Raw genomic sequence first — 14,356 nt, forward strand, 5'->3', positions numbered from 1 at the left:
CCCTAGCCAGAACTTCCAACACTATGTTGAATAGGAGTGGTGAGAGAGGGCATCCCTGTCTTGTGCCAGTTTTCAAAGGGAATTTTTCCAGTTTTTGCCCATTCAGTATGATATTGGCTGTGGGTTTGTCATAAATAGCTCTTATTATTTTGAGGTAAGTTCCATCAATATCGAATTTATTGAGCATTTTTAGCATGAAGGGCTGTTGAATTTTGTCAAAAGCCTTTTCTGCATCTATTGAGATAATCATATGGTTCTTGTCTTTGGTTCTGTTTATATGCTGGATTATGTTTATTGATTTGCCAATGTTGAACCAGCCTTGCATCCCAGGGATGAAGCCCACTTGATCATAGTGGATAAGCTTTTTGATGTGCTGCTGAATCCGGTTATTGGCTGAACTCGATGGAACAATAGGAGAAAGAGGATCAACGGAACCTGGGAATATAACCCATAGAGATCAGCCTGCCAGGACACACTGAGAAAGATAAACAGAACCAAAGGAGAACCGACATAGTCGAATAGCACAATGCCACCAAATACTGGACATGGAAAAGTCCTGATTTAAAAGCAAAACTTATTTATATTGAATCCATTTCAACTGCTAACTAATTAGGTGTGATTAGATAATTTAATTAAACATTATGACTCTGTTTCATCAATGAAGATGGATGATAATGCATTCCTCATTGAGTTCTCCTAAGAGTTGGGAGAAATGTGTAACTAAGTACAGTATCAGAAATATAAAGGTTTGGTTAACATTGACTGTGATGGTACTATTAGTTATTGAGGTTCTGGAGGTTCTTCCAGTGTGGCAGCTAATCTAAAGAGCCCTTTAAGTTAGTGAATTCATTAGGTAAACAGTAAAGTCCTGAGTGTCTACCATGCGCAAAGTACTGCTAGGTACTTTGAATGTAACAGTGTTCCCAGCAACCTAGACTTTACTATCAGAAGTTTATAGTCTAGTAGACTTAATCATACAAATACATCTTTTAAATTGTGAAACATACCATGAAAAAAATCATGTTATGATTTTTTGGTTTTGGTATATGGAAGCATACCGAAAGGGCTCTAATTGAGATAGGATGATCAGAAAAGGCCTAAGGAGGGACGCTTGAGACCAAGCACTACATAATGGTGAATATGACAGGCTGGGTTTGGTAGGGAGGGGGCTGGGACGGGGGAGAGTTCAAAGGAAAAACATCAGTACAAAGGTCCTGAGGTTAGAATAACTGGAATGAGTTCAGTTTTTGTGAGGAACTGAAAGGAGCCCAGCATGAGCACAGCATAAGGAGCAAAAATGTGTATGTTGAGTGGGAAGGTGAGGTGGGAGGTAAAGGAAGAGATGATGTTGAAGTAGGTAAGGATCCTGTCATTCAGTGCTACACTGTAAGCCATTGATGAGTTAGAAATTTGCTCTAAAAGAAGAGAGAAACCAATGAAGCATTTCATGCAGGGAAGTCCTAGGGTCTCATTTACATTTTCAAAGGCTTTACCCTGGCTTTTTAGTGGAAAACAGGTTGGAAAGGGACAAAAATAAATGTGGAGACCAATTAGGAAGCTATTTGAATGGACAGGAGCAGAGGTGATGGTGGCTTTGACCAGGTTAGTGGTAGTGAGGTTGTCTTACATCTACATCGGTAACAAATTTGATGAACCAGATGAAAACCTATTATCTAAAAAGAAGGTAACATAAGCTATATAACAGGGTTGCTGTGAAGGTTGAATAAGATGTGTGCAAACATAGGCCAAAGCCACAGCTATATACTAAGAACTCAAAAAATTTCCTCCCTGTTTTCACATATACCAGACTGTTGGTTTCATGAGGATATTTATGTTGTTCTTGTTTGAATCCACCCAGTCTTCTAGTACCGTGTTTTTTGAATGACTGCGTATCACATGACTGCAAAATACTAAACCTTTTGGAAACAACATTCTAAGTCAGGAGAGAAAAAGCCTAGCAAACATGTTTCACTTCTAAATTCTCAATTTGAATTTCTTTTTCATCTTTAGACTTAGATACCATAATTCCAAGAGCTCCTTAGAGGCTGTTTTGTGGAATGCTAAAGGCCATCCGAAATTCAATTTTGTTGTTGTTGTTGGAATGAAACATCATCCAGCACTTGCATAATTATCCTTTAAGAACTGCAAAGTGCTTTTCAAATGAAGATGCAGCCTTCTGATGAACTAGAAGGGGAAATGAAGGAACTGGATGATTTATATATCTATGTGCAGTAGGTGAGTGAATTGACAAGATGCAAAAGGATGAAATACCAGTGTCTCCACCCCATCTTACCATCATTTTGTATTGTAAAATTTAACTTTCATTTTCTTCAGGATTTCTTGGAATAATGTCAGTAAAAAAATGCAGCTGGATCCCTGGCTTTGCTTCACTTTCTTCACAAGAATATAAGAAAGCGATGAATCTGGGAATCTAATACCCCATGTGTCCTTTTGAAAGGCATTGTCTATTGCTTTGGGTGTTTTCGTTTGTTTCATTTGTTTGTTTTGTATGAGGATGTTGAATCTACTCTGTAAATTACTACATCAAATTGTGCATTTAAAAGCAATTGATAATTCTAAAAAAGTATTTTCATAAGCAACACATCTTAATAATTACTAAAGTGTCTGATAAGAAAATAATACATCCCATGGCAAATCAGACCAATAACAAGTCAGAACAAAACTATTTCTAGAAGGGAAATGAGTTTCTCTGGGTATAATGCAGTGGAATTATTCATTATATTGTGGCATGACACTAAAGACAATATATTAGGTCAAATTTTGGATATAATCAGGACTCTTTCTGGAAAAAAAAATCATCCATGAAGCACATACATGGTTTAGGTATGAACCCTGAGTAGAACAAATAGAAGTTTATATGCTTTTTTATGATGTACTGTCTGTAAGCTAAGTGAATAGAAGATGAGTAGATAATTCTTCAGCACTCCTGCTTGCCTGAAGTATTGGTGCACTCTTTAATAATAAGTCACTGTAAAAATTATAATATCCATGGGTCAATATATTATCATAAGCACTAAACAAAAGAATGAAGAATAATCTTTGGCTGAGGTTAGGATCAAAGGCTGCACAGAGTGTACAAGCTGTGATTGCAGACTTGGTCCATTCCATGGCTCTTATATCACATGAATCAATCAACCGGTAATTTATTTGGTGTCAGTGTCATGCTTATTCCCATTCTAAGTGCACTGAAGTTGATAGGGAAAAAAATAACTAAAAGTAATACTTGGTTCATGATATTCACTAAATTTGCTGAATGTTATGAATGAATAAATTAATTAAAGATTATTTTATTGCCTTTCTGGGAAATTGTTATGCCTTCAAAAATCTTCATTTAGATTTTCTTCTACCACTGTCATCCACTACAAACCCTGGATGTTCCAAATCTGCTTTCCTATGTGACTGTACTAACACACTTTTTAAAGAAATCTTTCTACACTTCACATTTTGTCTCAATTAACCGTGTACATATCTGTTTTACCAGAAACTACATCTCATTCATTTTTACATCAGTGCTTATACAATAGTTGGAACATATTATATGCTTCATGCAATTATTAATTCATTCATAAATTCATATACTTATATATTAAATGAGAAATAATGAGTCCCTATGCTAGGTGTTGACAAGATACCTGTCACAGTCTCCAAAACTCTATAGCTGTTTTAGTTTTCTGTTATTAGTGCACTGATCAACATAAGATGCAACTATTCTGTCAGACTATTAAGAAAAAGATAAACCAAACATTTACAACTGGTAGTTTTCCGAGGCAGAAATGTGAATCCTGAAGCCAAATGATAATTTGTTTGTTTATTCTTTACCTTTTATAGCATTAAGATCTTAATTGTTATTCAGATATTCTATTAGGTCTGTATACATGGTTAGCTAGCCAAGTAATGATCAAGTGAGCTGTTTTGTTGTTGTTGTTGTTTTATCTTGGAACTTCATGAGGAGGGCCGTAATGTTGATTGAAAATCAGTTTTCCACAAGGTGAACCATGGTCAATATAGCATATTGCCTTCTGTACTGGGAGGCAGTATGCAAAGTGTTAGGAGCATAGACACTGTTATGAGCCTTCCTGGGTTTAACCTTAATAATACCCATATGACCTTGAACAAAGTACCAAGCCTCATTTTTGTTTGTTTGTTTGTTTTTGGATCGAGTCTCATTCTGTCCCTCAGGCTGGAGTGTAGTGGTGCGATCTCAGCAGCTCATGTAGCCCCCTTCTCCTAGGTTCAAGCGATTCTCCTGCCTCAGCTTCCCGAGTACCTGGGACTACAGGCATGTGGCACCATGCCCTGCTAATTATTGTCCTTTTTTTTTTTTTTTTTAAGTTTAATAGTGATGGGGTTTCGCTATGTTGGCCAGGCTGGTTTCAAACTCCTGACCTCAAGTGATCCGCCCACCTCGGCCTCCCAAAGTGCTGGGATTATAGGTGTGAGCCATTGTGCCCAGCCACCTCATTATGTTTTAACATTCTTTCATATTAGGTAAAGATATTCATGATGCTTACTTCACAGACTTGTAAAGAGAAAATAACACAGGCAATGTACCAAGAAAAGTGATCAGTACATAGTAGATACTCAATAAACTTTAGATATCATTATTAGCCATATATTTTTACATTGATTTTTATAAAAAATATAGATGCTGGGCTGGGTACGGTGGCTCATGCCTGTAATCCCAGCACTTTGGGAGGCCAAAGCAGGAGGATCACAAGGTCAGCAGATCAAGACCATCCTGGCCAATGTGGAGAAACCCCGTCTCTACTAAAAATACAAAAATTAGCCAGGCGTGTTGGCACACACTTGTAGTCCCAGCTTTTGGGGAGGCTGAGGCAGGAGAACCGCTTGAACCCAGGAGGCAGAGGTTGCAGTGAGCTGAGATCGTGCCACTGCACTTCAGTCTGGTGACAGAGTGAGACTCCATCTCAAAATAAATAATAAATAAATAAATAAATAAATAAATAAATAAATAAATATAGATTCTGATATTCCTAGAGTTTCTCCTGATGAAAGCTAGACAGTTCTGTATATCAGTCACATGAAGACATTTGTTTAACTAAAATTTTTATTTTGAGATATATTTAGATTCACATGAAGTTGGAAGAAATCATACAGAGTGATAATCCACATCTCTTACCTATTTCCCCCATCAGCAACATCTTGTAACATCGTAGTACAATATCATAACCATGGAGTTGGCATTAATAACACTTATGAGGCAGTTCTGTCATTACAAAGACCCCTCATGTTGCCTTTTATAGTCATTCTCACACACCCCGACTCCATCTCTCTGTTCCTGATTCCTGTCACCCCCTAATTGTTCCCCATTTCTATAATTTAACTCCTTTAGCACCATTTGTTTAAAAGGCTGTCCTTTCTTCACTGATGTGCTTATACAGTTTTGTCAAAATACAACTATGCATATTTCGGTGGGTGGGTCTATTTCTGGGTTCTCTATTCTACTATATTGACCTATGTATTTACCCCTCCTTCTTAACCACATTGTCTTAATAACTGTAGCTATACAGTAGGTCTGAATACCAGGTAGAATTATTTCTCTTTCTTCATTCTTCTTTTTCAAGATGCTTTTAGCTATTGAGGGGCCTGTGCCTTTCCATGTGATTTTTATGATAAGTTACCTATGTCTACAAGAAAACATATTGATATCTTGATAAGAGCCATATTGTAACTATAAATAATTTGAGGAGAATTGATATCCTTACTATGCTGAGTTTTCCTATTCACAAACACAATGCATTTCTTTTCTGATTTCTGTCAGCATGTAAGAATTTTCAGCATACAGATCCTATACATGTTTAGTTAGATTAAATTCTAAGTATTTAATTTTTTATGTGCTTGTAAATGGCAATGTGTTTTTAATTTCAGTTTCTACATGTTCAATCTTTGTATATAGAAATCATGTTAGTTTTTTTGTATTGGTCTTGCAAGATCCTGGAACCTCGCTGCACTCATTATTGGAGTATTTTTGTATATCCCTGGGGTTTTACTATGTAAATAATCATGTCATCTGCAAACAAGAACAGTTTTATTTTTTTCAAATCCTTATTTATTTTTCTTGCCTATTGTATTGCCTACAATTTTCAGCACTATTTAGAATAATAGTAGTGAGAGTGAATAGGTTTGCGTTGTTCCTCATCTCAAAGGAAAAACATTGTCTTTCAATATTAAGTATCCTATTAGCTTATAGATATCTTGTGAATTTTTAAAAAATCAAGTTTAGGAAGTTCTCTATTCCCAGTATGCTGACAGTTTTTATAATAAATGGGTGTTGGATTTTGCCAAATGCTTTTTTTGGTGTTAACTGACATAATGAGAAGATTTTTTTTGTTTGTTTTTTTAGCCCATTGATGAATGAATTCCATTCATTGTTTTTTTAATGTGGGACAAGCCTTGCAAACTATAATAATAAATACATTTAAATTGTTTTAGGATAAGATGAGGTATTTCTAAATGTCTTCTGTGCAGCCATAAGATGAAGAACCAATGAAATAAATCTCTTTTGGTCATGGTATATAATCATTTTTCTACATTGCTGAACTTGATTGGCTAATATTATGTTGGAATTTTGCTTTCTATATTCATATAAGATTTTTTTTTATTATACTTTATGTTATCGGGTACATGTGCATAACGTGCAGGTTTGTTACATATGTATATATGTGCTGTGTTGGTTTGCTGCACCCATTAACTCATCATTTGCATTAGGTATTTCTCCTAATGCTATCCCTCCCCCATCCCTCCACCCCATGACAGGCCCTGGTGTGTGATGTTCCCTGCCTTGTGTCCAAGTGTTCTTATTGTTCAATTCCCACCTCTGAGTGAGAACATGTGGTGTTTGGTTTTCTGTCCTTGTGATAGTTTGTTCAGAATGATGGTTTCCAGCTTCATTCATGTCCATACAAAGGACAGGAACTCATCCTTTTTATATGGTTGCATAGTATTCCATGATGTATATGTGCCACATTTTCTTAATCCAGTCTATTACTGATGGACAGTTGGGTTGATTCCAAGTCTTTGCTATTGTGAATAGTGCCACAATAAACATACGTGTGCATGTGTCTTTATAGTAGCATGATTTATAATCCTTTGGGTATATACCCAGTAATGGGATCGCTGGGTCAAATGGTATTTCTAGTTCTAGATCCTTGAGGAATCGCCACACTGTCCTCCACAATGGTTGAACTAGTTTACAGTCCCACCAACAGTGTAAAAATGTTCCTATTTTTCCACATCCTATCCAACACCTGTTGTTTCCTGAACTTTTAATGATTGCTATTCTAACTGGTGTGAGATGGTATCTCATTTTGGTTTTGATTTGCATTTCTCTGATGGCCACTGATGATGAGCGTTTTTTCGTGTGTCTGTTGGCTGCATAAATGTCTTCTTGTGAAAAGTGTCTGTTCATATCCTTTGCCCACTTTTTGATGGGGCATTTGATTTTTTCTTGTAAATTTAAGTTCTTTGTAGATTCTGGATATTAGTCTTTTGTCAGATGGGTAGATTACAAAAATTTTCTCCCATTCTGTAGATTGCCTGTTTACTCTGATGGTAGTTTCTTTTGCTGTGCAGAAGCTCTTCAGTTTAATTAGATCCCATTTGTCAATTTTGGCTTTTGTTACCATTGCTTTTGGTGTTTTAGTCATGATGTCTTTGCCCATGCCTATGTCTTGAATGGTATTGCCTAGGTTTTCTTCTAGGGTTTTTATGGTTTTAGGTCTAACATTTAAGTCTCTAATCCATCTTGAATTAATTTTTGTATAAAGTGTAAGGAAGGGATCCAGTTTCAGCTTTCTGCATATGGCTAGCCAGTTTTCCCAGCACCGTTTATTTTACAGAGACTCGTTTCCCCATTTCTTGTTTTTGTCAGGTTTGTCAAAGATCAGATGGTTGTAGATGTATGGTGTTATTTCTGAGGCCTCTGTTCTGTTCCATTGGTCTATATCTCTGTTTTGGTACCAGTACCATGCTGTTTTGGTTACTGTAGCCTTGTAGTATAGTTTGAAGTCAGGTAATGTGATGCCTCCAGCTTTGTTCTTTTTGCTTAGAGTTGTCTTGGTTATGTGGGCTCTTTTTTGGTTCAATATAAAATTTAAAGTAGTTTTTTTCTAATTGTTTGAAGAAAGTCAGTGGTAGCTTGATGGGGATAGCATTGGATCTATAAATTGCTTTTTTTTTTTTTTTTTTTTGAGATGAAGTCTTGCTCTGTCACCCAGGCTGGAGTGCAGTGGTATGATTGCAGCTCACTGCAACCTCCACCTCCCAAATTCTAGAGATTCTCTTGCCTTAGCCTCTTAAGTAGCTGGGATTACAGGCATGCACCATCACACCCAGCTAATTTTTGTATTTTTAGTAGAGACGGGGTTTTACCATGTTGGTCAGGCTGGTCTTGAACTCCTGACCTCATGATCTTCCTACCTCGGCCTCCCAAAGTTCCGGGATTACAGGCATGAGCCACTGAAGATTTTGTTTTGTTGCTTTCTTTTTTTTCAGCTTTTTCTAGTTTTGGTGTCAAGATAACAGGAACTGTTTCTTCCTCCTCTAGTTCTAAAAACAACTGATTAAAATTGGTCTTAATTCTTCTTTTTATATTTGGTAAAATTTGTGAATGATTGCATTTAGGCCTGGAGATTTCTTTTGGGGACGTTTTTAATTACCCATTTATTCAATGGTTATAGTACCATTATAGAACAGGATATGTATTTCATCTTGATTGAATTTTGATTATGTTTCATGGAATTGGTCAATTTATTCTGAGTTGTTGAATTTATGAGCATTAATTTGTTCATAGTGGCTGCAGAATCTGTAGTGTATATCCAATTTATTCCTGCTATTAGTGATTTGTGTCTTTTGTCTTCTCTTGCTAGAGGTTTATCAATATCACTGATATTTTTAAAGAAAATTATTTGGTTTTGTCGTTTTTAAGTTGTATTCCTATTCTCAATTTTATTTTTACTATTTCCTTCCTTCTGTGTATGTTGGGCCTACTTGCTTTTCTTTTTCTACTTTCTTGAAATAATCAGGACAGTCTTGAGGGTTACAAGTGTTTCTTTGAATAAACGCACTGGGAGAGCACGTGTCCACTGGGATTATCAGGCAAATTGGAGAGGGTTGTCACCCTATTGATGACCTTAAGCAGTGGGACTGTAGGAATTAGATCCATGGCCACTTCATGTGTATCACAAGGATCCTGGATCAGAATATCTGGTCAGCACTGACTCTTTCACTTCTTGCATGAAGTCCGTCATTACTAATCACAAAAAGCACGAATTGTTATCCTGTGAAGTTCCATAGTCCTGATACCCTCATATACTCAAGTTTGATCTGCACTGTTGTTTTTGTACCAGGAGATATGTGCTAACTCTTTTAATAAGGTTTCAGGTATAGGTGAAAAGTCGGAAATGGTAGCTAATATTTGTTGTGCCTCTGTTGTTGAATATGTTTAAATCTATAATTTACTCATAAAAATACTATGAGATAAGTATCATAATCTTCATTTTGTAAAAAAGGAAATTAAATTTGGGAGAGGCTAAATCTTTTGTATAACATATAGTAAATGGTAGAGATAGGATGTGAGGTGAGAGATAGATGCCTAACTCCATCCTACTAAAAAGCTTTCCAGTGCACACTGTTTACATCAACACCTGCTATCTGTCATTACATACAGAGGAGGGTGCTCTGGTAATGTAATCACAACTGTAGTTTCTAGAAAGGCCCCAGCATATTTTTTATCATGATGAGATATGGTGATGTTGGATTCATATATGTAGTTGTTTTGATGAAGTAAAATAATAAATACATTTACATCGTTTTAGGAAAAAAATAGATTTGTTAAATGTCCTTTGTGTGCCATAAGAACCAATGAAGTAATATTTAAGCTACATTACCTCAGGAGAAGGAGTTGACCAGGTCCTAAACAATCCATTTTTTAGTTGGGAATATTACCAGCATGTATGTACTGTTTAAACCATAAATTATATACACACAGGGTCATAGGCAATGGATATAATCAATGACATATATAGACAAAATTTGGAGATTGAGATCTGATAATCAGTAGAGTCCAGTAGAAAATGAAGTGAAGGATTTGTTTATGTAATTATATTCAGGGTCTACCAAAATGTATACAGCTTCATTTTGTCTGCTTTAAAGGGTATGCGGGGAAACCAGACCCTGATAATTCAATGTTATTTCATGTAGGTTCTTTTCTATTTCCTTAAGCGTCAACTGATCTGAGAAATAAAGGGAAAGAGTACAAAAGAGATAAATGTTAGAGCTGGGTGTCCGGGGAAGACATCACATGTCGGCAGGTTCCGTGATGCACCCCAAGCTGCAAAACCAGCAAGTTTTTATTAGTGACTTTTAACAGGGGAGAGAGTGTATGAATAGGGTGTGGGTCACAGAAATCACGTGCTTCACAAGGTAATAAAATATTACAAGGCAAATAGAGGCAGGGGACGAGATCACAGGACCGAGGTGAAATTAAAATTGCTAATGAAGTTTCAGGCACGCATTGTCATTGATAACGTCTTATCAGGAGACAGGGTTTGAAAGCAGACAACCAGTCTGACTATAATGTATTTGGCGAGATTCTCCTCATCCTAATAGGCCTGGGAGCACTACAGGAGACTGGGGCTTTTTTCATCTCTTATCTGCAACTGTAAAAGACAGACGTTCCTAAAGCGGTCATTTCAGAGGCCTCCCCTTAGGAATGCATTCTCCTTCTCAGGAATGCATGATCCTTCTCCTTAGGAATCATGCACATATGACACATTCTCAGGGATGTTCCTTGCTGACAAAAAGAATTCAGTGATATTTCTCCTATTTGCTTTTGAAAGAAGAGAAATTTGGCTCTGTTCTGCCTGGCTCCCAGGAAGCCAGACCTAATGGTTATCTCCTTTGTTCCCTGAACATCGCTGTTATCCTGTTCTTTTTTCAAGGTGCTCAGATTTCATATTGTTTAAAGAGGAGAATCATTAAATAAAATCTATTGTAAGTGAGATTGAGTGCTGAAGGAGGGAGAGAAGAACAGAGGGATGTTATTTTCAGGCTAATAGAAATGGTGAGATTTTTAGGTTTGTGAGGAGAAAAAGAAAGGTAATCAGGAGAAGTGGGATTAGTTAGATGGGTCTGCATTGCCATTAGGGAGGATTGAATCAGACCTATTGTGATTTGGTGTGCCAGCTTCTGAGGAATTGGCACAGATCTCACCACATCTAAGGGTGGTCTCTGACATGGATGTCTTTTCTTTGTGGTTTTCATTGCCAGTATTCACCTGAAGCTTGAGTCTCCTGGTGCGTATCTAGACAGGGAATTGATGATCTCCTGGGGAAAGACAAGCATATCCTCTCCTCCACGTTATAATTGTGCCAGGTTATTAAGTATTAGTTTGGGAGTTTTTCTATAACACTGGCTTCCCTTTGTTTAGGGGAAATATTTTGCTTATATAATGGCATTTGGCTGCAGTTAGATTATTATCTTTAGGAACATTAAAAAAATTTAAAGTAAACAATGCCAAATGTGATTGGGACTGGGGCGTAGTTAAATTACATTTTCGTTGTTCAGACTATTTGGACATTTGGGTTTTTAAAGTGCAATTGGCCTGTTTTACCACAGCCTGTCTTTGAGGATTGTAAGGGATTCTAGTAATATGGGAAATTCCTTACTGTTGCATAAATAAATCAAAAGCCTTACTAACACATCTAGGGACATTGTCTGTCTTAATTTGATACGGAAGCCTCATAACTGCAAAGGAAGAATACAGATGTTCTTTAACATGGGCCATGCCTTCCCCTGTTTGGCAAGTAGCCCAGATAAAACCTGAGAAGGTATCCACAGAATCATGCACATATGACGGTCTGCCAAAGGAGCTAACATGAGTCACATCTATTTGCCATAAAGCATTAGGAGTTAGGCCTCTGGGATTAATGCCAGGTTCTTGATTTGGAAATGTGAAGACCTGACACTGAGGGCAGCTGTGAACAATAAACTTAGCTTGTTTTTAGGTAAGAGCAAATTTATCTTTTAATCCAGCAGCATTAACATGAGTGAGATTATGGAACTCCTGAGCTTCTTGGGTTGCAAAAAAGACCAGTTGACTTTATGGTTAATGGCAGACATGGGTCCTGATAAAGTGGTATGAGATCTAATATGTGTAATATAGAAAGGGTGTCTATGTTGGCATTGTAACCTTGAAAATAAAGAAACCAATTCAGAATTATCACCATGTTTGATAGTAGCAGTTTCTATATTTTTAGTGGCATGTACAACATAAGCAGAATCAGAGGCACTATTTAAAGGTTTGGAGAAATATTGTAAGGCAGTAATCACAGCAATTAACTCTGCCTCAGAGGTATAAGAGGTAGAAATAAGCTTGTCTGTAGGACTTAGATAACCAGCATTGCCATTACTGGAGTCATCAGTGAACACTGTAACAGCCTCAGGAATAGGCTGATCTTTGGTTAATTGAGGGACCAGTTGGGAAAAAGAAATGAACTTGGGAAAAAGTGCACATGCATCTGGGAAAAAGAAAGAAAACACGTTGGCGTGCCAGATATTGGGGGAAACCAGCCCCTGATAATTCAACGTTATTTCATGTAGGTTCTTTTCTATTTCCTTAAGTGTCAGCTGGTCTGAGAAATAAAGGGAAAGAGTACAAAAGAGAGAAATTTTAAAGCTGAGTGTCCGGGGGAGACATCACATGTCAGCAGATTCTGTGATGACCCGCAAGCTGCAAAACCAGCAAGTTTTTATTATTTGCTTTTGAAAGAAAAGAAATATGGCTCTGTTCCTCCCAGCTCTCAGGCAGCCAGACCTAATGTCTATCTCCTTTGTTCCTGAACATCGCTGTTATCCTGTTCTTTTTTTCAAGGTGCCCAGATTTCATATTGTTTAAACAATTTGTTCAGTTAACTCAATCATCACAGGGTCCTGAGGTGACATTCATCCTTAGCTTATGAAGATGACAGGATTAAGATATTAAAGTAAAGATAGGCATAGGAAATCACAAGAGTATTGATTGGGGAAGTGATAATGTCCATGAAATCTTCACAGTTTATGTTCAGAGATTGCAGTAAAGACAAGTGTAAGAAATTGTAAAAGTATTATAAAAATTATAAAAGTATTAATTTGGGGAACTAATAAATGCCCATGAAATCTTCACGATGTTTGCTTTTCTGCCATGGCTTCAGCCGGTCCCTCTGTTCAAGGTCCTTGAAACAGGAAAATGTTGGACAGTTTGGAACTTCCTAGTGATTTGTTGAATGGTTTTGCCCAAAATGCTGACAGTGATATGGACAATAAGGTCCAGGCTGAGGTGGTCTCAGATGGAGATGAGGAACTTCTTGGGAACTGGAGCAGAGGTGACTCTTATTATATTTTAGCAAAGAGACTGGTGGCATTTTGCCTTTGGTCCAGGGATTTATGGAACTTTGAACCTGAAAGAGATGATTTTAGGGCATCTGGCAGAAGAAATTTCTATTTACCAAAGCATTCAAGAGGTGACTTGGGTACTGGTAAAGGCATTCCGTTTTATAAGGGAATCAGAGCATAAAAGTTTAGAAAATGTGCAGCCTGACTATGCATTAGAAAAGAAAAACCCATTTTCTGAGGAAGAATTCAAGCTGGCTACAGAAATTTGCCTAAGTAGCAAGGACCCTAAAGTTAATCCCCAAAACCATGGGGAGAATGTCTCCAGGCCATGTCAATGATCCTCAAGGCAGCCCCTGCTAACACAGGCCCAGAGCCCAGGAGGAAAAAGTAGACTGGGCCCAGGGTCCCTGTGCTATGTGTTTTTGTAATTTGTATAAAAATTTAATGTATATGTTGTGTTGACTAAAACTAGAAATAATTAAAAATCATACATACTATGTGATGATACATTTAGACATTTACACTTGTGTGTGTGTTTGGGAAAAAGACTACAGGCAAATATATCCACATTAATAGTATTTCTGGATTGCAGAATTATGGTTTCTTTTCTTTGTACACTTCAGATTTACAAAGCACGGGATAAGCAGGAAGAATTACTTTTATAATCAGCTATGACGGTAAATTTTTTCAAGGTGCAGGCTCATTTTTCCTATGTAACAAAGGAATGCGCCTTGACCCAATCAGAGCTAAGTGTTGTTTATGTTTTAACTTACATCAATCTGTTTCTTTCATTTATATGAAAAGCACAAGGCATGTCCCAGGTTCATAAAAAGCAAATGAAATCATTGCCCTTTACTCACCTTGCTCTCAATTCAATAAACTAAAAGAAAGAGGATATTTATGTGAAAGGCCTGATTATCTATTCTACATATGTATATTGAGC

At 37.0% G+C, this 14,356-nt stretch overlaps 1 long non-coding RNA gene across 1 annotated transcript in view; it reads left to right on the top strand.

The window, feature by feature from the left end:
* Positions 1-1,162: 1,162 nt before the first annotated feature.
* LOC135965057 (uncharacterized) overlaps positions 1,163-14,356 on the top strand; it is a 29,872-nt gene continuing 16,678 nt past the window's right edge. Inside the window, exons 1-2 of the long non-coding RNA XR_010577899.1 lie at positions 1,163-2,235; positions 13,233-13,403. This is a non-coding gene — a long non-coding RNA (uncharacterized lncRNA). The remainder of the gene's footprint in view (positions 2,236-13,232; positions 13,404-14,356) is intronic.

This window comes from Macaca fascicularis, chromosome 9 (genome assembly GCF_037993035.2).
Source record: "Macaca fascicularis isolate 582-1 chromosome 9, T2T-MFA8v1.1".
Classification (NCBI taxonomy): domain Eukaryota; kingdom Metazoa; phylum Chordata; class Mammalia; order Primates; family Cercopithecidae; genus Macaca; species Macaca fascicularis.